Here is a 25,664-nt window from a genome sequence, read left to right as displayed (position 1 = left end):
TTTCCGGAGTGGGTGGGAGAGGTTCTGTGGCCTGTAATGTGCAGGAGGTCAGACTAGATGATCATGATGGTCCCTTCTGACCGTAAACTCTAATAGTCATTAAGAACCTAGGTACATAGGATGACAGCAGCAAGGAGCAGTTCAACAACAGGCTGAGCAAGTGCAGAATGACTGTTGAGTATGATTTTGGCCATTTAAAATCCCACTGGCTATGCCTCTGTAGGAAGCTGGACCTGGCCGATGACAATATTCCTATGCTTATAGCCACATGCTGTATGCTCCACAACATTTGTGAAGGGAAGGGTGAAAGCTTCACTCAGGGCTGGAGAGCAGAGGCTCAGCATCTGGAGGCTGAGTTTGAAAAGCCAGAGACCAGGGCTATTAGAGGGGCACAGTGCAGGGCCATAAGGATCAAAGGATGCCTTGAGGCAGAAATTCGAAGGTGAAAGCCACTAATATTTGTTTCTTTCCTTGCGAGTGCAGTGCTTGTAATGCTAGGAGGTGACTGGTGCAGACGATCCAATATGTGGGTTTAACATAATTGCTTTGCAGGGCTCTTTTTGTTTTCAATTAATAGAATAAAGATTGCTTTCAAACTAACACAATTATTTTATTAAAAAACAACAACCAGAGGATAGAGTGAAACAAAAAAAAAACATCAGCAGTGAGGGGGATGGGAGAAGGGAAGGTCCCAGGAGGAGGGGTCCCAGGACAGCTAAAGATGTGTGTATATCCAGGAATCATATCCAACCTTCTCCTTTGGAGTACAATGCATCGGGAACTGTACTTCATCAGGATAAACTGCAGAGGATGGGTTTTGAGTGCAGTGGGTAGTGGACATCTGCAGTGCTGGACTGTGATGGGGGAGGCGTGGAATGCCGCAGGTATAGACTGGAGCCAGGAGGTTGGTAAGAGTATGTTGATAGTGTCTGGGGGCAGCATGGGGAAGAGTTTTGCGACAGCGGCTGTAGTGGATGGCAGGTATGGAAATGCTGGGTTTGAAGAACTAGTATCGCCTGGAGTGTGTCTGCTTGGCGCTCCATAACCTTTAAGGGTCACTCTGTGGCCTCATTCTGGCATGCCGCGCTCTCCTTTCCATCCCTCTTCTTGCTGTCCCGCCACGCCTTCAATTCCTGCTTATCAGCCACAGAGTGCACCATAATATCACACAGAAAGTCCTTCTTGGTTCTTCTTGACCGCCTTCTAATTCTGCGCAGCCATTCAGCCGCCGACAACAAAGAGGGAGGCTGGGCTCCCAAGGTCATATCTGTGAAGTTTAAATGCAACATTTTACAGAAGCAGTATTGTTTGCAACACACAGAATACTGATTCAGTGCTTTAAAACACAGCCAGTACTCACACACCTGTCACTAACTGGCTGATCCCAGGCAAGTACACATGAGCCACAAGACCCCCAAAATGGTGAGTAGCTGCAGGGGCAGGGTAAATCACTCTTCCCGGACCCTACTGTACACTGGGCACACGGCTCTTGGGGAAAGCGAGCACTGCAAGGGGGGGCCTGAAAATCATTCCTGTCCCCACATTTTCCACAAGATATGATCATATTGAAGATATCTCACTGCTGAGGGTGAGCAGGGAATCAAGGGAGTGTCTTCTCCAAGACTGCGGCTTCCAACCTGGCTCCTATGCGGCTCACTTGTGTGCAGCAATGTGTCCCCGCACCCTGTGACGGCACAGTGATGTGCAAAAGTTACTGTTAATGGGGCAAGAAACAAAAGCAGCTCTGCTAAAGAACCCGCAGCAGTGGATTGCCCAGTATCTCCATGAGAGTTTCCTGGAGATCTCTGAGGCAGATTCCCGTCAAGCGAGGGACTCTATCAACAGCCTGTTCCGCCGCTCAGACTAGGCATGTGGTAGGAGACAAGCCTGCTTTCTGCAACCCTCCTGCCCCAAAAAACTCCCTTCAGCAATTTGATTCCCAAAATCAAATCCACTTACCAGGGGTCTCCTCTCCTGTTGGCACTTCGCCAAGATCCAAGAGCTGTGACTGGCTAGGCTCCTCTGGGGTAGAAAAGAGCTCCTGATTGCATGCATCTCTGACCTCCGAGTCATCCTCTGCCTCTGGGTCCCCTTCCCCCTCCCTCACATCCTTGCCCAAGATTTCCTCCTTCTGGCTGAGTCCACTTTCAACTGGCACGCGAGCCACCAAAGTATCCACAGTGGTCTTCGCAGTGGAGGTGAGGTTGCCGCCAAGTATCGCATCCAGCTCTTCATAGAACCAGCAGCTCATGGGCACAGCACTGAAGTGGTGGTTTGCCTGCCGTGCCTTGTGGTAGGCGTTCCGCAGTTCCTTCACTTTTACTCTACACTGCAGGTGTCCCAGTCATGGCCCCTTTCTATCATGCATCATGAAAGCTGTCCATAGGTATCATAATTCCTAAGGCTGGAGCACAGCTGGGACTGGACAGCCTCCTCTCCCCAAATGGTGATGAAGTCCAGCAGCTCAGCCCTGCTCCAAGTGGGAGATCGCCTGGTGCATGGAGCAGGCATCATCACTGGGAAAGATGCACTGAGACCACTGCACAGATCACTAAACCATTATTTACACGGAAACATTGTTCCGTCAGATCACAATCATAGTTTTGAACAGAATGCGCATTCAAAGACATATTAAATAATTATACTACTTTGCATTTCTACTACAGATACCAGCCAAGGATTTCAATAAGGTTTACAGAAATGGAGGCAGAGCCTAAGGTGGTACAGCACCAGTGAAGCTTCTCCAATTTACACCATCTGAAGATCTGGCTCACAGGGCCTGATTTGCCATTTGCCATTCTCATACTCCAGTTCTATGCCAACGTGCTCATCGTGCCTCTGTGGAGTTGGCCATTGTCCAGCCAGACAGAAGAAAAAGTGTGTTGCTCCTTTAAGGGCTCCTCTTAAAACGGGCAGTGGAGGGGAAAGTTTACTGGGCACTGCCCTTTCTGCTGATCGGAAGAGTGTGTGTTTGTGTGTGTGTGCGGGGGTGCATTTATATCCCATGCAGCCCCAGGGAAGACCACTTTTACTTGGATCAGACTGGTAACACCCACCCATGAAATTTTCACAAGGTTGCCAGTCACCCCTTTTTCCCTGGGGGTTGGGAACAGGGTTATGGGAGGGGGATTGTATTGGGGTCCTGACAGAGCCAAATGTCTGTAACTGGGGTGAAATGGGAGGGGCCCCAGCTAACATGATGTGCTGGACCTCAAATTTTTCTTGCCGGACACAACTGGGAAAGAATTTTTCCGTCATTGCCAGATAGGCCAAGAAGGGGATTCAGTTTTTCCATTTTCCTTACAGCAGATCTAGGACTCAGTGGGGCACAGGCATGTTGGGGGGATAAGGGGGGTGGAGTTAAAATGTTGCGGTTTAGTACATAAAAGTCATGGTTGATGTCCAGTGCAGGAACTCAGCATGAAAGGGACATGGTTACACAATAAAATGGACTGGAAAAGGATTTGAAGGAAAGCATCATTTAAGCAAGCTGGGGGGGGAGGGGGGCTTCCTTATCTGGTACAGTGGGGGGCTGACATTCCCTCCTCTCTCTTTTTTTTTTTTCCAATCCTGCCCTTAAGGGAACTGAGGAAGGGGGGGTTGGGGTTCCTACATCTGGAACAGCAGGGAGCGGGCACTTGACTTTTTATAGCCCCATTTCTTCCTCATATAAGAGACAGCAGTGTGGGTCCCAGCAGCAGGATGCTTGGGACCAGGTTGGGGATTGTGTGGGAAAGACTGAGGAAATGATGACGACTTGCACTGTACAATTTATCATCAGGTACTTCCAGATATTTTAAGTGAATAAAGTTGTGGCCTAATTAATCTACATCCATTGCCCCCAGTCTTTCTTCCAGCTTGGCCAGACAATGCAACTCTACAGATTTCAATGCAGTTATACCAGCATAACACTGATAGATCAGGAATGAATTGGTCAATAATCAAGTCTCATAATAATGATCTGAGGTGAGTGCTGTTATCCTTATTTTATGGATAGGGAAAAGGAAGTACAAAAGGGTTTAATGACTTGTACAAAGTAACACAGGAAGTTTGTGGTAGAGCCAGGAATATATACCCAGTACTCTGAACTTCCATTCCTCTGCTTCACCCCCAGGACCACCCTTCCAATAAGTATGCCAATCACGTTCATCCTGCTTTCTCATTCACATTACTATAGATAATCTTAAATTACAACTCATCATCTGGATCTTTTTGTGTAAGATACCAGGCAGACCAATATTGTATATTTACTCTGAGGCATATAGTCAGTAGACATTTGTATGCATGGTTCAACAGTATGTTAAAGTAAACGGTGACATCTCATCATAAAGTACTGCTCTTCTTGAAAAGAAGGATGACAAGATAGTTTTGAGCTGTAAGCATGGGTCCAGCATCTCAATAACACTAATCTAGGACCAATGAAATGTACACCTCTGATTCAAAGGCAACAGCAGGAATTCTGAATGAAGATTTATTTATGCTTCTCAAGACATATGTCAATCAAGAGTGAGCTGGAGCCAAGTGTTCTGCAACTACGTTATAAATAAACTCTAACTGGTTAAGTTATACACCATAACTTTTTAGCAGACGGAATGCTGCTGAAATCAAATTTCTAGTAGCAGCTTTATTTGTGGCAATGAAAGGCTACAGAGTGGTATTAAAGTGTGTGTGTGTGTGTGTGTGTGTGTGTGCGTGTGTGTATTTAATTAATTTATTTATTTTGCTTGAATCTCATATGTATCCCAAAAAACAAGAACAAGGTAACAGAAAGTGAGACTGAAAAAGTGACAAATTTTAAATTGATAATAGGATTTTTTTTCCCCACGATGCATGGTTAGACTATGGAACTCATTGCCATATGTTAACATTGAGACCAAGATCTTAGCAGGATTCAAAAAAAAGAAGCGAACATTTATACAGGTGACAAGATCATCCAGAGTTCAAATATAAGGATTAAAAAATATCCATGAGTTTGGGAAGGTATAAAAATCCTCTTGCTTCAGGATATAAGTCATCCTCTAATGGGGATCAGGAAGAAATGTTCCTTATATTTTCCTCTGAAACAGCTAATATCAGCCACTGATGGACATTAGATGGGCCATTTGTCTGATACAAGATATCAATTCTGACGTTCCTACCTTTTTCAAAATGAAATTTCCTTTGCATCTGTCCCAGCTACATCAACTGACAGATGGGTGTCTCTCAAAAGGATTAAGTTGTTACAAGCTGCTCTAGGAGCATGCAGCATTCCACTAATTTTTTTTAAAGCACAGTCTAGCCTTGAAAACTGGAGGTATGGTCCAATGGTAAGGGTGTTAACCTAGTTACTTGGGAGACCTTGAGTCAATTCCCTACTCAGCCACAGATCTCCTGTGTGACCTTAGGAAATCATACAGTCTCAGTGGACCATATTTTTAAAAGGTATTTGGTGCCTAAAGACGCAGATAGATACCTAATGGGGTTTTCAGAAGCACATAGGCATCTGATTCCCCTGGAGTTCAATGGGAGTGCTTCTGAAACCCCCGTAGGCATCTAGCTACATCTTTAGGCACCTAATGCTTGTAAAAAATCCAGCCCACCGTGCCTCAGTTTAAGACTGGGATACCAGTACTTCCTTACCTCATAGGAGTGTGTTGTGATAATAAATACACTAAAGATTGTGAGATGCTCAGGTACTTTGGTAATGAGGACCATATAAATACGTAAGCTAGACAAAACTATTTTAACCTAAATTATGCTTCCAACTTTTGCTGAATTAACATACAAACACCAGAGCACACATCAATCTCTCACACTGCCACTTTATGCACTAAGCCAGGGGTGGGCAAACTTTTTGGCCCGAGGGCCACATCTTGGTATGCAAATTGTGTGGTGGACCATGAATGCTCACGAAAATGGGGGCTGGGTTGCGGGCAGGGGTGAGTGCTTTGGCTATGGAGTGGGGCCAGAAATGAGGAGTTCAGGGTGCAGGAGGGGGCTCCAGGCTGAGGCAGGGGGTTAGGATGCGGGGTGGGGGAAAGGGCTCCAGCTGGGGGTGTGGGCTCTGGGTTAGGGCTGTGGATGAGGGGTTGGGGGATACAGGAGGTTGCTCCTGGCTGGGACGGAGGGGTTTGGAGGGCGAGAGGGGGATATGGGCTGGGGTAGGGAGTTGAAGCATGGGAGAGGGTCGAAGCATGGGAGGGAGTCAGGGTTACCTCAAGCAGCTCCCAGAAGCTGCGGCATATCCCCCCTCCAGCTCTGCATGCTGCCCTGTCCGCAGGCGCTGCCCCTGCAGCTCCCACTGGCCGCAGTTCCTGGCCAATGGGAGTTGCAGGGGCAGCACTTGGGGCAAGGGCAGGGTGCGGAGCCCTCTGGGTGCCCCTACACATAGGAGCCGGAGGGGGGCATGCCGCTGCTTCCAGGAGGCAAGCAGAACAGGGCAAGCCCCAGACCCTGCTCCCCAGTGGGACCTCAAGGGCCAGATTAAAACATCTGGAGGGCCAGATAGGGCCCCCAGGCCGTAGTTTGCACACCCCTTCACTAAGCCACTGTACATAAAGTGCGTCAATATCACTGGTGATGGACCTCACTGTCCTGAAGTGTCTCCTCATTGCATTATTGCAACTCATCATCCCAGAGCGCACCCTAGTGACACTGTCATCCATCCTCTGTTGTGGGGCACTTGGCCCTACATCCTGGTCCCACACATCAAGGTCCTTAATGTCTTAAATAATACACTTCACCAGTATTAAACCACAGGTAACAAACCAAAATGTCTTATGCCCCACCAGGGGTCTTTCTTCAATTCCACTCTCTTCACCAAGTAACGTCAAACAAAACAATGATTAACTCCATCCCACACCAAAAGATTTGAGATTTCAGTCTCTCTTCCAGGTCCCCTTTGTCCTCTGTCCTATTGTCAGAACATCAACCTGCAGAGTTATTTTCCTCAAGTACTGACCTCCCTCTTAGAGGCCCACCACAGAAGCTAAATCTGGCTTCTATACCTTTGTTCCTCTCTTCCCCCTACTTCTGGGACCTTCTTCAGCCTCTCCACCCAGGAAAGGATTTACACTCTGCCCCTCCCCAGGGCCCTTCCCCTGAGGAGAAGACACAGGGCCTCCTCACCCCTGGGTCTCCTCTCCCTACTGCTCTTAACTCATTCCTTTATGGCAATCACCCAGCTCCTCCTCAGCCAAGACTGATACTGAGTGGAACCCAACATGCCCTACAAGGCTAACTGGATCCTCAGGCTTCCACTTTTTGTTGGCCTGTGTGAGAATTATACATCCCCAGCACACTACCTCAGTAAGAGCTGAAGTGTTTTAAAATTTTTAAAAAGACAGAAAAAAGTAATTTCTCCAGCATTATTCTAAGTGTTACCACTTTTTTCTTCTCTCTCATTTTGTTAATTTTAATCAAGACATAGTAGTCCAATAAGAACCAGAGATACCTGTATTAAAATTGTACAAAGAATATATCATTGTCACCCAATAATACTGTAAAAATGGACTACTGAATATTTACGATTGGACTACCAAATATTCACAATTAAATTTACAAAATAGCAATTTAGACACCCAACTGGACCAGGAACCTTATTGCTATATTGGTTAAACCTTATTACAATATACAAGTGATGTATTAAGATGAATCGTAGGTTATTCTTTCAGGAGTTCAGTATACTGTATGGGCTTGATTTGCCACTGTGTTACATCAGTGTAAAACTAGAGTAATTCCATTGAAATCACTGGCAAAAAATAAGAACAGTGCAGTGATGAATCAGGCTCTGTGTACTTAATGTTCTAAAATCATTTAATCAAAAATCTAAAAATTGGCCATAAAATCAAAACAGTAATTAGAACACTCTTCCTTCTGACCCACACTCCATAGCACATCAACAAGTAATGTAACATATAGAATATGAAACAAAGTGAATTATTTGCAAGGAGGATACATCGTTTAATAACAAAGACATCCACCAACTCAGTGAAAGACACCAAAAGTAAATTTAAAAACCAAGTCACTTGGCAGGGTGTGGTATTTGGCATGTGGTTTACACTTAAAGAACTCAGATTCCACCTTTCTTGGATTGAATGTAGAAGAGAACCATTAGGGAAAGGTCAATACATTTTCACACTCTTAAGAAACATCATCTTTTAGAAAGAGCAAGTATTGTAGCAATTAACATCAGTATTTATCTCTAAAGAAAAATGCTATTAATTGAAACAAACACTGATGGTAAATACCATAACACTCAATATTTCTAAAAGATGCTGTTTAACTGAATGAAAACAAACTTACTTCCCACAATGGTACCATTCTCCATTAAGCTTGAGAAAGAAAGAATCTGCATTCAGTGAAAGTAAACTAAAACAACTACTCCATAGTGACTTTTACCTGTTTTTAAAATTCCCTTTTCAGTTTTTCACCCCCATGAAGTGTTGGTATTTCCTCTATGTTTGCAAGGATACTAGCAGTACAGTTAGTGACATATTTTTGTTTGCAAGGATGATATACCAGGCAGTAAAAATGACTGAGCCACATCTTACACTGCCCTACACCACAGCTTCCACTGATATTACCACTGGCAAAACTGCACTATAGGGGAATGAAGGCTACCAAGTTTGCAAGTGCAGATGCAGCTGAAGAGCCTCTCATCTTCATTCTCCCTGAAGCAGTAGCATAGCCATCTTATGAGAGAGTTTCCCTAGGGCTTGATTTCCTTCCTTCAGTTTATTGTGTGCTGCTTCTATAGGAAGCAACTCAAGCTCTAGAGAATTGCTGTTCTGATTCTGTAGATAACATTTTCCATTCACAACTAATAATTGCCAGCACTAAATAAAGATAGACAATCTGATGCAACAGCACAGGTTTTATTTCTGAGAATGAACTCTTTTCTTGTGTGTATGTTCATCAAAAACGTCTCTGTTGACAGAAATGGAAGCCTTCTATTTATCTACAGAAGAGGGACAGCAACAGACAACTCCATAACAAGCTTCCCTACCACACTAATGTACCCCACCATGTCTGCCAGAAACCATGGCTTAACAGAGGAGCCCATGAGATTTCAGCCCCTTTGCTGACTGTGCCAAAGAAGGTTCTGATGCAGGTGCATCTAGAAACAGATTTCACACAGCAGAGTCCTTAACAGAGATCCTATGCTAACTAGTAACTTGAGACGAATGTGTACCAATGATCTAGATACTAACAATTCCATATTTCACTACTAACTAAATCTTTAACACAAGGATTTTAAACTGTGTCACTACAGAGGGGCCACTGGTTCAAATATGGCCCAAGCTGATAGCACCCATCAGTTTTTAGTAGGCTTTGTGGAATGAGTTGATGGTTCCAGGTGTATACATTACAAAAACTATTGTCTCAGCAGAGGCTCCAAAATGGTCAAGGAAAGAGAACAGTCCTGTTAGCCACAGCAGTGGTCCCTGTAGGGCAGGGATGAAGAGCATTGGTGGGGACTGCGAGGCAGTTTTAGATCTACCTATTTTGTTTTGTGGAGAGAGGACTTCGGTCTAAAAGGCATCACATTATTATTTAAGATATAGGTAAGAATTGTTCCATTTTACAGGTGAGGAACCAAGTCAGAGACTAGTGACCTGATCTTCAGAGGTATCAAGATCTCAGAATTGACTTCCTTAATGCCAGTCAAAGAAGTCAGTGTAGGTAACTCAAGAGTCCTGACTTCCAATATCCTACTCTAGTCATTAGACCAATCACAAGAAAATCAACCTTACATCATCAAGCTAAACAGTTAAGTGAACTGGAATGCACAAAGTCTACTGAAAAACTAGACCTCACTCATTGCTATAATGGGTGACTAATTCTTTCTCAGCCAAGACAGCTACCAGTGAGGAGATTCCAAAATACTCAGTGATCAATTAATCACTGTCTCCACAAACAGTTTCAGAACCTCATCTTAGTCACAGAAAAAGTACTAATTTCATGTAGACTATAAATGCTCAGAAATGAAATTACACCATCAAAAGAAAATTGCCCAAACAAGAATAATCAATCATTAAAGAATTGTTTAAAACACTTGAAAGTAAAGTATGACTCTTAAATACTAAAGACTAGATTGTCAGTTTACATCTGCCTGGATCAAGAGATGGCAAGTAACAGGAGCAGGAATGGGAGAGGATTCAGAAACCATATGTCACAATTCCTTCCCTGACATCCTCTCTAATTCAGGGAGGAGAACAATCTACTTCTGGATTAAACCAATAACAATTATCTTTCTCTCTGTGCCAGAACAGCAGCACTAGCTGGCACATGTGGGGCAGAATCAAGGACATGCCGCTGTCTACCCATTCCCTGCCCATACATGGGAGGGACAATAAAGGCCCCACAAAGGTTGTTCCCTACATACTGACACACAAAATTTAATGGGAATTCTGGTAAAACTGAAGCACTGCAGTCCTGATTCCTGTTGACGAATGTTTATTTACTAGAACTGGTAATGGTTTGCATTTCCCCAGAACAGTTTTCCTGGGTTTCTTATGTGGAAATTAGATATGTTCATAGCTCTTCCAATGCAAGTACAAGATGACGCACTAGTTACCTGTCGCTTGCAAGGAAAAATGTTCAGTTCCTGGCCCTCAAGACAAAGATATTCAGCTAACTGGATGCAGAGAAAATAGATGATTCTCCTCCTTATTTCCTGACACTCAACTAAAAATAGAAAATGCTTATTATTCCATTGTGCTATTATAGCATAACTACAAGTTTATTCACAACAGTAACTCTGACATTTTATAATGTAGGAAATGACATTTCCTTATGGAAAAACAAAGCCCTGACCCTCACTTCCTACCCAGTATCCATTATATTAGTTTATGAGACAGTATTTATAAATGGTGGAGTACTTTGACTTGCAAGATTTCAAGTAAAATGCTGCTCTAAGCAACTGGATAGCTTTTAAAAAGCTTTTCCCACAATAAAGTAAACCTCTAAATTATTTTGGAAAAATAAGAAACTATGCAAAGGTTTATATCCTTTTTAAGGTCTCCTGGTTACACTGGCCTGCAACTTGCCTAGCAATAAATTATACCCCACTAACCAACAAAATATTTATAATTAGACTCCAGCTACATTCCAAGAAATATTAATGCTTACATTGGACAAGAAATCAGAGTAATTTGAGTACATTTTTATGAACCCTCTGTGGAGAGAAAAATGCAGTGTAAGCCAAAAGCAATTTAGGGTTTGAGGGCTGTTTTTCTGAAGTTCTGTGTACTCAGCTTGTCAAATGATAAAGCAAAAACGTCAACTGTAATAAACTGAATGCAAGTAACAACACTGAGATTAAAAAATATCTAAAGCATGATAAACGGGAAAAAAAATCAGCAGAACTCCATTATTAGCCCCATGGAAGCCAGTCATGCCTTAATGTTTCTACCAGTAGAGGCTAACCTTAAACAAGCTTAAAAATGAAGAAATATACACAAAAGCCATACAACTTAAGATAACACTCCAAAGCCTACAAACAAAAAATCTGTAACACATGAATGTTAGCATTACTATTTGTACTGCAGAAGCCACAACCAAGATGTGGCTAAATTTTGCTAAGCATTGTACACACTGACAACCCTGAGAAAAGCTTACTAACTAAACACACAATGGGGATAAGAAATAGAGGTGAAATGACTTGCCCACGGTAACATAGCTGGGAACAGACTCCAGGTCTCCTGAGTTCCAGTAGAGTGCCCTATCCATTAAACCACACTGCCTCCATCATGACGCATATAATTTCAATAGAAGGTCTTTAAGATGAAGATGGAATTTGTATTTTTACATAACACAGAATAATCAATTTTAGCTGGACAAGCTGGGTGAGGTATTACCTTTTATTGGACCAACTTCTGTTGGTGAGAGAGACAAGCTTTCAAGCTACAAAAGGGTCTTCTTCAGGTCTGCGGAAGCTTGAAAGCTTGTCTCTGACCCACAGAAGTTGGTCCAATGAAAGATATTATCTCACCCACCTTGTCTTTCTAATATCCTGGGACTGACATAGCTACAACAGCGCTGCATATGACAATTTTAGCAAAACAGACAGATTTACAGGTGCATTTTGTGCTTCTCTAGAGGTGCAAAAGGACTGGAAAGGGAGGGAGAGGCTTACCAGCCACTTGACAGCAGGTGGAAATACACTCTGTGATCCACTTAGAGATTCTGTAATGAGACTACTCAGCCTTTTGATGGGTCAAATATAGCCAGAGATGGGAAGCAGTGTTCCCTCTAATTTTTCCCACCCATGTGCGGAATGAATTTTGTTATGTGAACCAATATGGAGATGATTTGTGACACATGACCTTTACTGGTGCACATAACAAAATTCATGTGGTGGGGGTGGGGCCGAAGGGTTCAGAGTGTGGGAGGGGGCTCAGGGCTGGGACAGAAGGTTGGGGTGCAGAGGTGTAAGGGCTTCATCTGGGGGTGTGGACTCTGGGGTGAGGCCAAGGATGAGGGGCTCAGGGCTGGGGCAGAGGATTGGGGGGAGGAGGGTTAGAGGGACTCCAGCTAGAAGTGTGGGCTGTGAGGTGGGGCTGGGTATGAGGAGTTTGGGGTGCAAGAGGGTGCTCCAGGGGGAAAGAGGACTACCTCCAGGTCTCTCTCCCTGCAGCAGCATCTGGGCCTGTATAAAGCCATTTTTAAATAGTAGTTTCTGTTCATAACACCTGTGAGGCAGATGTAGGTATTTCTCTGATGATGTCCGATGAAGAGCAGATAGCCAGTGTTCCAGCAGAGGTCATTGTTGTGACACTGTCTGTGATAAATGAACAATTCTCTTCTTCCCTCACAGAAACTGTTTGTTGGAAACATAGCAGGGCACATTTTGTTGGCACCAGGGAACACAACAATTGTTAAGAGGGACAATGTCACCTCTGAACCCTCCCTGTACCCCTATAATGCTTCCCTGTATCATATCTTTGTACAGGAGGAAAGGAACTTGTGAAGGGAGCTATGGCTTGCACAGTAATCATAAATCTGCCAAATTAATACATACTGCACGTATGGGGACGTTGGCAGTGTTCCAGTGGCTCTGGAAACCATACCATTAGATTTCCTGACTTTTGTGCTTTTAAAATCTGAGATATGAATTATTATATGAGGGTTTATATATATTTTTCTGTCTGTAGTATCTATACAAATAGATAGATATGTACACAAACTTCTCTCTCTCTCTCTCTCTCTCTCTCACACACACACACACACACACACACACACACACACAATTTATGTTATCATCAAAATGGATCACACTTTTCTGTTTAAGTAGCCTGTGTCTCTGCATTTGAAATTGCCTCTGGATACTGCAACTGTGCTGGGATTTTTTTTTTTCACTCCTCTAATGAACAAAAAATCCCCTCTCCCAAAAAAAAAATTAATAAAATGGAGGGACGAGTGTGTCCACATATTGTCAATATTTAACAGCTACTGTATGATGCTTTATTTGGGGGATGAATTGCTCTTTCATTCCCCCTGAATAATTTATTATTTTAAGTTCTAAACGTAGTAGAGGTTTTTTATTTGGGTTATTTGTTTTTGGTTTTTTTTGGTTTGTTTGTTTTGTTTCAAGAGTTATTTTTAACTGTTTTCATACAAACTCAACTATTTCCCCACAGAGCAGGGGTTCTCAAACTGGGGGTCAGGACCCCTCAGGGGGCCGCGAGGTTATTACATGGGTGGTCAAGAGCTGTCAACCTCCACCCCAAATCCTGCGTTACCGCCAGCATTTATAATGGTATTAAATATATAAAATAGGGTTTTTAATTTACGAGGGGGGTCACACTCAGAGGCTTGCTATGTGAAAGGGGTCACCAGTAAAAAAAAGTTTGAGACCCACTGCCATACAGGAACCTGCCAGACATATTAACAAGTTTCACTTCAATTTGATATAAGCAAAGGACTCTTCCAACATAGTGAAGAGTAGACCTCTAACTTCTACACTCAAAAGAATTATAGGAAAGCTAAGGGAAAGGAAAATTGTTGTCACAGCCTGAAGAATTTTCTGTCATTTCTAATATGTGCCTTTCTCATTGGAAAAAAATGCTCAGCTTCTTTGAGAACAGCTTGTGCCAAATATTCATTAAACATTAGACAAACCTTCAAAAGCAAGCACTTTACATATTAATACATTTCGCTACCTAGAGGGCCTAAAGAAGAAGAAAGAATCTATTTTATGCTGTTTTTCTTCCCCTCACTAACTTTTGTTGCAGTTAACACACTAACTTTTGAAAATGGGCTTTCATTTCTCTCTACCCCATTTCAACATATACGAAGGAGAATCTCCCTTTTTTGCAACAGTGGCTAAAACGTTTGAGGGATTTCAGAGTAGGTATTGCTTTATTTTATTTATATATTTTACAAACACTTTTCAATAATCCCAGACCCAAAAGTTCAAAAATTAGATTTTTTTAAAATAATAAATTTGGGTTTTTTCTGGATTTTGGGCTTCAGGTTCTCGTTTTTAAGTTTTTCTCTTCAATCATGGGGACTAGAAACACGGGGTTTTGTTTGTTTGTAAATGAAAACAGAGATTCTTACATAATCAAATGGTTCAAAGGAGCAGGGCTTTAAGAGAAATACCAAATATCATGAAACAACAAAATCACTGTAATTTCTCCATTTTGTGCTGCTTTACACATAAACCCCAATTAGAGCTGGATCAGATCCACGTTTGGACATAGTGTCCAGAAGTGTGTGTCACTCAGGCTACGTCTACTCTTATAACACTGCTGCAGCGCTTCAGTATAGACACTACAGCGACAGAAGGGCTTCTCCTATCACTGTAGGTAATCCACCTCCCTGAGAGGTAGTAGCTAGTTCAATAGAAGAATTCTTCCGTTGACCTAGCACTGTCTACACTGGGGGTTATATCAACTTAACTACTCTCAGGGGTGTGGAGTTTTCACACCCCTAAGAGACATAGCTATGCCGATGTTACTTATCGGTGAAGACCAGCCCTCACAAACCTATATCCTTGACATGGGTGCACAGTGGACTGTCCATCACATGACACCACCATGCTCTTCAACTGCTTTAAAGTACGAAGTGGAGCAAAAGAAGATGCCAGGTGCTCTATCATTTAGGATGGTTACTGTTTGTAATTGGTTCTTGTGGATGGCTACTCCCTGGACCTTTAGTTGCTTCTGAATTTACTGTAAATTTACCACTCAAGATAGGCATCTCTGCACAGTGGCTAATGCTCTGGAGTACACAAGTTTCAGAGCTAAAGTAAAGGGGTGGGGGGCATTGATCTAAACATTCTTGAAAAGCTGCATGTTCATGTACTGTTTCCTCTCTTCACCCCTGCCTTCCCTTCATTACCTCAAAACACTCCTGCTTGTCAGGGCACTGTTCTGGTTTTCCATGGGGGATGCTGGACTTGTCACATCTGATCGGGCACTACTGCCTACAGCTCGGCAAGCACAAGATCACATACTCTCTCCCGTAGCACCACAGTACAAAATGAGAGTCTGTAGGGTTGATCCCCTTTCATAACTCAGTATCTGCTTCCCTGAGAAAATGGCAGGTACATTTTTTATTCACGGCAATAATGCCAGATCACTCTGGTTCTGCCAGATTGTGTGCAATCAATCAAATCCTCAAATTCTGATTGACCCATATAATAGCACATGATAAATCATTACACCATCAGGCTGACTCTGCTGCTTTTAGTTATTATGTTCTACTAGTAAAGATAATTAAGAAAATACATTTTGAGACACTAGCCTTGGGAGTAAAAGTTTCCACTATTAATTAAATCAAGCTTCCTAAGGCTGCACCAACTATTCAAGGTGAGAGGGCTGTTTCAGAAACTTAGCTGCTATTCTGTTTGAAGGTCTTGGTGCACACGTCAAATAGAAAGCAATACACAAGTGGTGCTCAATCTTTTTATATTGTGGCCCATTTATTAAGGCAATCTCCCATTTCAAATTTCACTCCTTCCCTGCAGGAACTGGAGTGCTTGGTTATTTATGAATGACACCAAGACAAGAGGAAAAACAAATCACTCTGATGCTATAGTTTATAGCTACTTTATTGCACTTTCTGTTTTTTGTATTGATGCTAATTATCCCTTTTTGGATGTAGGGCTTTACATTAATTAGGTTTGAGTATCCCTTCATTGCCTATACCCCCCACTGCTCCAGTCTCTGTTAGTCATTTTGAAGTTTGGTTCTATCACTTTTCTTCAATTTTGGTGTCATCCACAAACGTGACTGCAGCTCAGCTTGCACTGCAATACCATCAATAAAAAAAACAGACGGAGAAGATGCTGCAAAACCGTCCCTGTAACCTTTAAAAGACAGGCCGACTGATTCATCATTACTGTAAAAAGCAGTGTATGGACCACATGGAAGCGCACCCCAAACCAAGAGTAGTCCACAGATCACAGCCTTAGAATCATTGCAATACACATTTTCCCAGAGGATGGATGGTAGCCAAGCCTTATTCTGCTTCCATCTGTCTCTTGTGATCCAGGCTTCAGAGCCCACAAAAGCTTAAATTATGAAAAGACTCCCAGTTTCCACCTCAGCAGCAAAACACTCTGCAGGCTAAATCAAAATTCAAGAGAAATAAAAAAAAAAGTGGAAATAAAATAACTTTAATCAAAATATATGAATAAAGTGGCCTTGGAGCTTTCAGCTAAAAATCCAGCTCTTGCTGGCTCACAAAATATAGCAAGATCTGATTGGATAGACAAGTATTTCAATAAATGTGCAAAACAAATCTAGAATTTGTTCTTTGCCTGAAAGCAAGAGTGAGGAATAAAGCCCTGAGGGCTCACACTTATGTAGATGGCACAGAGTAAACACAAGGAGATGAGGTGATTAGAGATGTAGCTGTAGAAGTCCGTTTATTGGAGAGAAAAACATCCCTTAAATGTCCTAATTCTCTTGGCAGACCTACCATACTTGAGAGACCAGATTATATTGGAGAAAGGCAGTCCTGACAAATGAGTAGTCAGCTCACACTCACCTTTTCTGCTGCAATCCAAAGCACCACTCGTGATAAACACCTAAGTCACAGCAGAAGCTGATGGCAATGAATAATGCATGAGATCTAGTCATTCTGCCACATTTCAGACCCCTGGGATAAAGAGACAGCTTTTTATTTTGAGTCATCATTCTCATTACTCCAGAGTATAGACGCTCTCTCTTCTTATTTTCTCTCCCTCTCCATCACTCCAGTTTGCATATGCAATTGTCCAGTTCTAACTTGCTAACTTGATGAATTGCTGTTGTATACAAACTGTGACCACTCAAACAAAAATGTAAAATATGCTCTTGTACAAAGACTGTTATATATTACTCATTCTTAAACTAAAATCACCCAGAAATTAAGAGAAGTCAGAAATGCCATTTTTCCAGCAAGCCACTCCTTTTTGGCCACATTTCACAGAAGATGTGCTTGCCTATAACTGAGCCTTAAAATAATAAATGTCACAGAACATGAGCTAACACAGGTTAAGGATGGAATTTCTGCCTTAGCTGAATGCAAGGCAGGTTATTGAAAGTGAACTGCAAAGTTAAAGTGAAAACTGAACTAACCCTAAATTTACACACTGAATGTTATCTACCAATGCACCAATCACCACAGTACACCTCTACCCCGATATAACACAACCCGATATAACGTCGTAAAGCAGCGCTCCAGGGGGGCGGGGTTGCACGCTCCGACGGATCAAAGCAAGTTCGATATAACATGGTTTCTTCACGGTAAGATTTTTTGGCTCCCAAGGACAGTGTTATATCGGGGTAGAGGTGTACCAGGCACAAATGCTCCCACTAATTAAGCTCAGAGTGGCATTCAGCACAGAAATATATTATCTGTATAGTAAGAGTCCATGATTGATATCTGTCTGTGTGTCACTCTGAAGCCTACAATTCCTGTTTGAGTCAGTATGAAGTGATGGAAATAGCTACAAGCACAGTTGTGAGCTCTTTTTGTTCAGAATATCACCAGATTCAATCATCACTAGGATTCATGGTCTGTTCCTGTCCAGTTTTTAACCATTTTCACTTTACGAATTACACCTATGCAACAGCAAGGCATGTAGCTATGCCACGCCAAGAATCCTAGACTATTGTTATATTAGAGGTAGCTCAACCAATCACCAACCTTATGCTACAGTTAGTTTGCATGCAAAAATTTCATTGGTTGTATGAGAAAAACTGCACAGATGGTGCATTACTTGGTCCAACTGCTACAGTTCTTCAAAACCACTGACAAAACACAACCAGTACACACAATAACCCCAATCACATACAACCCCTCACCACAGCATACACTCTTCATTCACCACTTACACAAGTCACCACAAAATCACCCAGCACAAACCCCAGACATAAAGCAATTACAACCAGCACACACAATAACTCTAAATGCACATAACTCCTCATCATACCATACACCCCTCATTTGCCACCCATGCAAATCCACACAAAATCTCCCAACACAACACACACTGACCCATTCTCACTCATACTGAACATAAAACCATACATCTGAGCAACAAGCAGTGGATCATCTCTACTAACTAATATCTACTCATAAGTCTCCCTCACCCAATGGGAAGTTCTCCAGCACTTCCTGGTGCACTCAACACATCCTGGGGCTATCATTAATGGAACCTGTGTTGTTTAGATGTTGCTTGTAATTATTAAAACTGGGAGCACTGGCTGTTGGGTGTCTGAAAGGACAGGAAACAGGAAGGAGGGGGGAGGAGTTGAGGAGGCAGAGAGAGTTACAGAGGGTGCAGCAGGAGCAGCTTGGTAAAGAGGTTTCCACTTCAAAAATAAAGTCCTATTGAAGTTTGTTAGTACCTTGCCTGGTTGATACAACAGATCTCTATGAATCCTTGAGGCAGAGGTAGGGACATGTTGTTGCTGTTGTGTGTGACAGTGCCTAGCACAATGGGGATCTGGTCTAGGGATCGTAGATACTCCAGTAATACAAATAATGAATGGTAATAATGGTGTCACAAAATGAGGCATCCTGGGATGTTGGCAAACCAGGAAATGCCAGAGGTGGAGTCTGAATGTACCACACAGCCTATGGTTCTGCACATATTCCTGTCCTTTATTGAATTTTCACACTAGTCTTGAAGTTCACTTGTAAGGCAGACTTACTGTGCCATGGGGATACTATTTGCTTTACATATCTGTTTTACAAAGATATTTATTTCTCATAAAGTTAGATTGTTTCACACTATTTTTAAAATATGTATGGAACTGACAGACTGATGTAAGCCCAAATTGTGACACTCCTAAGTCTGCATATTGTTCAATTGCAGAAGCAGGGAAGTTAAATTTGTGCTCTAAGAAATCATCATGAAATTGGTGGAAAAAATGTGTAAGGCACACATGCACTTGTCAAAATCAGATAGCTAAGGGTTAATGTCTCTTTCACCTGGAAAGGAGTAACCTGAAACACCTGGCCAGAGGACCAATCAGGAAACAAAACTTTTTCAAATCTGGGTGAAGAGGGAAGTACTTGTGTTTCTAGGACTGGAAACGTGGAGGGTGGAGTCCCTCTGTTTAGATTCACGGAGCTTGCTTCTGTGTATCTCTCCAGGAACCCAGGGAGGGAACACCTGGAAGGGAGAAGGGGGGGGAAATGGTTTATTCCCCTTTGTTGTAAGACTCAAGGAATTTGGGTCTTTGGGGTCCCCAGGGAAGGTTTTTGGGGGAACCAGAGTGCACCAAAACACTCTAATTTTTTGGGTGGTGGCAGCTTTACCAGGTCCAAGCAGGTAACTAAGCTTGGAGGTTTTCATGCTAACACCCATATTTTGGACGCTAAGGTCCAAATCTGGGAAATATGTTATGACATGAGTGGCAGCGTTGTGGGAAAGATAGAATCCAGAAGCCAGTAGAAATATTATTTTCTTTTTCTCTGCTAGGGCTTTTAAGCAGAGAGAAACAGTTTGGTTTTAAAAGGAACCAGAGAGAATTTTTTTTCTGCTCTCTCTTGCAGTTTTGGCTTGCATATTCAGCAAGGAACCATTAAGGAACTATTAAGGGTCTTTTGTTAAACATAGCACTCCTATTAGGAGTCAAGTACCAGCACAATACACATGCAAATAAAGTTGTTTTTCTGGTTTACTTTACATTTAAAAGATTAGCTAGAGGAAGAAAGAGAAAAAGGCACTGTTGCTAGGCAGACCCCAGGAGACAACAGAGCCAGCAGTTCAGACAATAAACACCGGAGGGCAGCCCAACACAAGAAAACAGGAACCATGTCTTCTAAGGCAAAAATGGAGGCCGAGGAACAAATCAAATACGCCGAGCACAGCCGAGATATGGAAAAAAAACTACAAGAGATGGAGCTAAGGGAAAGAAAAAAAGAGGCTACCCACAGGAGAGAGCTGGAACTCCTGAGGGAAACCCACCGACAGGCCATGGAATTAGAAAAGGCTAAGCAACATGCTCCAGCCAATCCTAACACCCTTCACCAATTATGGTTCCACATCCCAGGAAATTTCCCACCTACAAGGCAGGTGATGACACCAAGGCCTTCTTGGAAAATTTTGAAAGAGTCTGTCTTGGGTACAGCATCCCTGAAGACCAGTACATGGTAGAATTGAGGCCACCGCTCAGTGGACCTTTAGCAGAGGTGGCGGCTGAAATGCCTAAGGAGAAAATGAACGACTATAAACTTTTTCAAACCAAGGCCAGATACAGAATGAGGATAACCCCGGAACATGCCCGTCGGCGTTTCAGAATCCAAAAGTGGAAACCAGATGTGTCATTTCCCAAACACGCCTACTACGCTGGAAAGAATTATGAGGCCTGGATATCAGGAAACAATGTTAAATCCATAGATGAACTGCACCTCCTCATACAAATGGAGCAGTTCTTGGATGGTGTTCCTGAGGACATAACACGGTACATACAAGATGGAAAACCCAAAAAACTCACGGAGATGGGGGAGATTGGAGCCAGATGGATGGAAGTGGCAGAAAGCAAGAAAGCTACTGTCAAGGGGAACGAATACCCCAGAGAGCACACCGACCATAAACCCTACAACCGAGGGCAGCCAAAAACCCCACCTACAACCCAAGTAAAGCCACAGACACACTATTCTTCCACCTCACCAGTCTCCAGTAACCCACCTCGACCCAGTGACCAGTCAGATGGAAGATGCTTTAAGTGTAATGAACTGGGACATATCAAGGCCAACTGCCCAAAGACCGCCAACTGAGTGCAGTTCATTACACCACCATCACCCAAAAGATCCCCAGGCCCAGATGCCTCTCAAATACCCTTGAAGCGAAGGGAAACTTTGAGAGTGGGCGGAAAGAAGATTACTGCGTGGAGACACACGGGGGCACAAGTGTCAGCTATCCACCAATCCTTCGTAGACCCCAAATTCATCAACCCAAAGGCCCAAGTGACAATTTACCCCTTCATGTCTCAAGCTGTAGACTTGCCTACAGCTGAACTGCCTGTCCAGTACAAAAGCTGGTCAGGAATGTGGACTTTTGCAGTCTATGACAATTATTCCATCCCTATGCTACTGGGGGAAGACTTGGCCAACCAGGTGAAGCGGGCCAAGCGAGTGGGAATGGTTACACGTAGCCAAACCAGGCAAGCTTCCAGACCCATTCCTGTTCCTGAGCCGTCCACAGATGCCCCGTCTGTGTTACCAGAGACCCAGACACAGGTAGTGGACCCGGATTCCATGCCAACCACTGAAACAGCCACAGCACCTCCAGTCCCAGGCCCGGAACTGGAACAGCAACCAGCATCAGCAATTGCAACCACATCTTCAAACTCAACGCCAGAGGGCGCCAGCGAGCCAGAACTGGCAGAAGCAACAGACAGCCATACCCAAAAGGCTCAGCCAGAGCCTGAAATACCCTCAGGTGCACCAGTGGAGAGTGGTTCACCAGCAACGGAAACAACCCCATCACCTACATCGCTTCCAGAGGGACCAAGCCCAAGTCCACAGTCTGAGGAAGAAATGGTGACCCCAGCCTCAAGGGAACAGTTCCAGACTGAGCAGGAAGCAGATGACAGCCTTCAGAAAGCGTGGGCGGCGGCACGGACCACCCCACCGCCTCTCAGCTCTTCTAATCGATCCCGGTTTGTTATAGACCAAGGACTTTTATACAAGGAGATTCTTTCTAGTGGACACTGGGAAGAATGGCAGCCGCAAAAACAGTTGGTGGTTCCAACTAAGTACCGGGGGAAGCTCTTAAGCTTAGCCCATGATCATCCCAGTGGCCATGCTGGGGTGAAAAGAACCAAGGACCGGTTGGGGAAGTCCTTCCATTGGGAGGGGATGGGCAAGGACATTGCCAAGTATGTCCGGTCTTGTGAGGTATGCCAAAGAGTGGGAAAACCCCAAGACCAGGTCAAGGCCCCTCTCCAGCCACTCCCCATAATTGAGGTCCCATTTCAGCGAGTAGCTGTGGATATTCTGGGTCCTTTCCCAAAAAAGACGCCCAGAGGAAAGCAGTATGTACTGACTTTCGTGGACTTTGCTACCCGATGGCCGGAAGCAGTAGCTCTAGGCAACACCAGGGCTAACACTGTGTGCCTGGCCCTAACAAACATTTTTGCCAGGGTAGGTTGGCCCTCCGACATCCTTACAGATTCAGGATCTAATTTCCTGGCAGGGACCATGAAAGGACTGTGGGAAACTCATGGGGGAAACCACTTGGTTGCCACACCGTACCACCATCAAACCAATGGCCTGGTGGAAAGGTTTAATGGAACTTTGGGGGCCATGATACGTAAATTTGTCAACGAACACTGAAATAATTGGGACCTAGTGTTGCAGCAGTTGCTGTTTGCCTACAGGGCTGTACCACATCCCAGTTTAGGGTTTTCACTGTTTGAACTTGTGTATGGTCACGAGGTTAAGGGGCCATTACAGTTGGTGAAGCAGCAATGGGAAGGGTTTACGCCTTCTCCAGGGACTAACATTCTGGACTTTGTAAGCAACCTACAAAGCACCCTCCGACACGCTTTAGCCCTTGCTAAAGAAAACCTAAAGGATGCTCAGGAAGAGCAAAAGGCCCGGTATGACAAACATACCAGAGAACGTTCCTTCAAGGTAGGAGACCAGGTTACGGTCTTGAAGGCACAACAGGCCCATAAGATGGAAGCATCATGGGAAGGGCCATTCACGGTCCAAGAGCGCCTGGGAACTGTGAACTACCTCATAGCATTTCCCAATTCCTCACTAAAGCCCAGAGTGTACCATGTTAATTCGATCAAGCCTTTCTATTCCAGAGACTTACAGGTTTGTCAGTTTACAGTCCAGGGAGATGATGCTGAGTGGCCTGAAGGTGTCTACTATGACGGGAAAAAAGACGGTGGCATGGAAGAGGTGAACCTCTCCACAACCCTGGAACGTCTGCAGCGGCGACAAATCAAGGAGCTGTGCACTAGCTTCGCCCCATTGTTCTCAGCCACCCCAGGACGGACTGAACGGTCATACCACTCCATTGACACAGGTAATGCTCACTCAATTAGAACCCCACCCTACCAGGTGTCTCCTCATGCCCAAGCTGCTATAGAACGGGAGATCCAGAACATGCTACAGATGGGTATAATCCGCTCATCTACCAGTGCATGGGCATCTCCAGTGGTTCTGGTACTCAAACCAGATGGGGAAATACGCTTTTGCATGGACTACCATAAGCTAAATGCGGTAACTCGTCCGGACAACTATCCAATGCCACGCACCAATGAACTATTGGAGAAGTTGGGACGTGCCCAGTTCATCTCTACAACAGACTTAACCAAGGGGTACTGGCAAGTACCGCTAGATGAACCTGCCAAGAAAAGGTCAGCATTCGTCACCCATGCGGGGGTGTATGAATTTAATGTCCTTCCTTTCGGGCTGCGAAATGCACCCGCCACCTTCCAGAGGCTGGTAAATGGTCTACTAGCAGGACTGGGAGAATATGCAGTTGCCTACCTCGATGATGGGGCCATTTTTTCAGACTCCTGGCCCGAACACCTACTACACCTGGAAAAGGTCTTTCAGCGCATCAGGCAGGCCGGACTAACTGTTAAGGCCAAAAAGTGTCAAATAGGCCAAAACAGAGTAACTTACCTGGGACACCAGGTGGGTCGAGGAACCATAAACCCCCTATAGGCCAAGGTGGATGCTATCCAAAAGTGGCCTGTCCCAAAGTCAAAGAAACAGGTCCAATCCTTCTTAGGCTTGGCCGGGACTACAGGCGATTTGTACCACACTACAGCCAAATCGCTGCCCCACTGACCGACCTGACCAAAAATACCCAGCCAACTACAGTTAAGTGGACTGATAAGTGTCAAAAGGCCTTTACCCAACTTAAGGCAACGCTCATGTCTGACCCTGTGCTCAGGGCCCCGGACTTTGACAAGCCATTCCTAGTAACCACGGGTGCATCTGAGCGTGGTATAGGAGCAGTTCTCATGCAGGAAGCAACGGATCACAAATTGCATCCTGTCGTGTTTCTCAGCAAGAAACTGTCTGAGAGGGAAAGTCACTGGTCAGTCAGTGAAAAGGAATGCTATCCCATTGTGTACGCCCTGGAAAAGCTACGCCCATATGTTTGGGGACGGCGGTTCCAGCTACAAATTGACCATGCCGCGCTAAAGTGGCTTCATACTGCCAAGGGGAACAAGAAGAAACTTCTTTGTTGGAGTTTAGCTCTCCAAGATTTTGATTTTCAAATTCAGCACATCTCAGGAGCTTCTAACAAAGTAGTTGATGCTCTCTCCCGTGAGTTTCCCAGAAACCAGTAGTTAAAAAGTGTTCTTAAAATGTAAAAGTCTGTTAGTTATATACTTAGTGGTATATGTAAAGGTGCATGTGCTGTATTAATCTGTTTATTTTAAAGTTCTAGGAGGAAATCACTGCCAGTGAGGTTCCCCACTGTCTGCAATTTGGGGGGCGTGTCATAAACAGATAGCTAAGAGTTAATGTCTCTTTCACCTGGAAAGGAGTAACCTGAAACACCTGACCAGAGGACCAATCAGGAAACAAGACTTTTTCAAATCTGGGTGAAGAGGGAAGTACTTGTGTTTCCAGGACTGGAAACATGGAGGGTGGAGTCCCTCTGTTTAGATTCACAGAGCTTGCTTCTGTGTATCTCTCCAGGAACCCAGGGAGGGAACACCTGGAAAGGAGAAGGGGGGGGGAAATGGTTTATTCCCTTTTGTTGTAAGACTCAAGGAATTTGGGTCTTTGGGGTCCCCAGGGAAGGTTTTTGGGGGGACGAGAGTGCCCCAAAACACTCTAATTTTTTGGGTGGTGGCAGCTTTACCAGGTCCAAGCAGGTAACTAAGCTTGGAGGTTTTCATGCTAACACCCATATTTTGGACGCTAAGGTTCAAATCTGGGAAATATGTTATGACAGCACTAAATACATTAACATATCAATGCGTATTCCCACAAAGACACTTCAGGTTGTTGTTCAGGCTTCTCACTGCAGAAGAGATCAGTTTATTATGACTCTCCAGTACAGTCTCCATTTCTCCATTATTATTTGCATTCCAATAGCATCTAAGAACCCCAACCAACATCAGGGCCTCACTGTGCCAGGCAATGTTCAAACACATAATAAGAGGTCATCTTTAACCCAACAAACTTGCAATTTAGATAGACAATATGAAAATATTATTAACCCCATTTTACAGATGCCAGCTGAACCATGG

At 43.9% G+C, this 25,664-nt stretch overlaps 1 protein-coding gene across 8 annotated transcripts in view; it reads right to left on the bottom strand.

Annotated features, from left to right (window-relative positions):
* The window catches only part of APBB2 (amyloid beta precursor protein binding family B member 2), a 330,575-nt gene that overhangs the window by 214,359 nt on the left and 90,552 nt on the right, over window positions 1-25,664 (bottom strand). Inside the window, exon 1 of one of the 8 annotated variants that reach the window (XM_050947569.1) lies at window positions 24,943-25,055. The exons of 6 other annotated variants lie outside the window; for them this stretch is intronic. The gene's annotated coding sequence lies outside the window, so the exon portion shown is untranslated. Of the gene's footprint in view, window positions 1-19,413; window positions 19,433-24,942; window positions 25,056-25,664 lie in introns of those variants that run through there. One more of the 8 variants, XM_050947572.1, reaches the window with a different exon arrangement.

The sequence above is a fragment of the Gopherus flavomarginatus genome, chromosome 3 (genome assembly GCF_025201925.1).
Source record: "Gopherus flavomarginatus isolate rGopFla2 chromosome 3, rGopFla2.mat.asm, whole genome shotgun sequence".
NCBI lineage: Eukaryota > Metazoa > Chordata > Testudines > Testudinidae > Gopherus > Gopherus flavomarginatus.
Note: the sequence above shows the minus strand (reverse complement) of the source record. Positions and strands in the feature narration are given on the sequence as shown.